Here is a 2,018-nt window from a genome sequence, read left to right on the forward strand (position 1 = left end):
TCGTTTACAGATTCGATATTCGATACAACGTCGCATAATGGGCGATAATCGTGCATTTGGGAAACAGTTACCCATTTTAGTAACAATTTATTACTGAAATTGGGAATAAAGTGAAATAAAAACACACCGATTACTTTCAAACACAGGAGCAAACCTCCATTGCTTATAGTGTGTTGTAGAGTAGCTATAATCATATTTACCTGTTACATACATGTATGCACTGGATGGTCCCATTGCCTCCACACTGAAGTCAATGGAGAACAAAGTCAGTGATACAATTTGTCAGAGCTTATGTTTCTGTTTTCATCTAAACGACTTTAAATATAATTTCTTCTTCTTCTTCAAGGTACAGTAGCCCATACCACTTAAGTGTATTATCGGACTTTGCGTGATGTGAACAATTCAACTATTCACAGGTGCATTTAAAATCCATTATATTAATATACAGTTAAAAACTAAAAGCACAATGGTGCACTATCGTAGGTGGGTGGTGGTCAGCCTCCTCGTAAAGATATCAAGTGAGGGGCTGTCTACGACTGCTGATGGTAAAGTGTTCCACAGTCTGATGGTGACTGGAAAAAATAAATGGTATGAGGAATTGATGGTTGTGTCCTCTGTTGTTGGTACCTGCTGGTATATGAGTTGGGCTGATGGTATAGCCACTAATCCATTCACAATGCGATACCATCATGGCGACCTTGCTGACTGATCTTCTCTCTTGGAGGCTGCGCTGGGCCACTGTAGCTGTTGTAACATGCTACTCATGCTACTGGTCTGTCAATAATTTCCAGTGACGAATCGGGCCGCTCTCCTCTGCACCATCTCCATGTTGTGTACATTGTAAGTAATATGTGGATCCCAAATGGTGCTGACGTATTCCATCTGTGGTCTTTCTAATACCTTGTAACAAAGGTCTTTGGTTGTGTATGGGCACTTGGCTATATTTCTTTGAAGAAAAGCTCTGGTGTTGTTAGCTTTCTTCACTTCATTATTGATGTGGGTATTCCAGCTGAGTTTCTGATGTATGGTTACTTAAGCATTGAACTGCTTTTGTATGGTATTTATGATCTATTTGAATGACACAGCTTTGCAAGCAAACAACATAATGCTGGTTTCAGATCTTCCTATAGAGCACACAATCATCTGCAAACAATCGAATGGTGGAGTTGTTTTTTACATAGCTAGGCAGGTCGTTGATGTATAACAGGAATAGTGTTGGCCCGAGCACGCTGCCCTGGGGGACCCCAGATTCTAAGGGGGCGATGTTAGATTTTCCTCCATCTAGCGCCACTTGCTGTTCTCGGGCATGTAGGAAATCACTGATCCAGCTGTGTAAATTGCCTCGTATGCCGTAATGATGTATCTTGTGTAGTAGCCTCTTGTGTGGCACTTTTATAAAAGGCTTTGGAAAAGTCGAGCAAGCAGATGACATCTGGTTGCCCTCTTTCATCTACTGTTTTGGCCAGGTCTTGTATCATAGAAACCAACTGGGAATCTGGGATTCACATGATCGATGTTTTCAAAATCCATGTTGAGCATCGTTGTAGTTGTAGTTCTCCATGTGCTGCATGATGTTGCTGGTTATGATATGTTCAAGCAATTTACACGTTATTGATGTGAGTGACACTGGTCTGTAATCTTGTATCTATATACTGTGTGGGTCATACTACTATCAAAACACAGAAATGTAATTTACTAATTATTTAAATGGAAAACTAGCTTTTACACAATTATTTGAATGTCAACAAAATGTTTTGCATATGGTAAACCTACATTTCCTCGTATATAGTTGATATAGTTGTCGACACTAACGGAAAGCTTCAGGTAGCTTCTTGCGGTGCATTTTAATGTTCCTATACTAATACAAGACTTCCGGTGCATATTGATATAGAGGAATTAAAATCCAGAAATCTTAAAGTTAAAAGGTTAGTTAAGACATTAAATGATCTGACTGGATCTTGCTAATAGCAGGAGGCATTGAATTTACAGGGGTGATCAGACCAGAACTTGTTGATTCT

The sequence above is a fragment of the Mizuhopecten yessoensis genome, unplaced genomic scaffold (assembly GCF_002113885.1).
Source record: "Mizuhopecten yessoensis strain PY_sf001 unplaced genomic scaffold, ASM211388v2 scaffold4843, whole genome shotgun sequence".
NCBI lineage: Eukaryota > Metazoa > Mollusca > Bivalvia > Pectinida > Pectinidae > Mizuhopecten > Mizuhopecten yessoensis.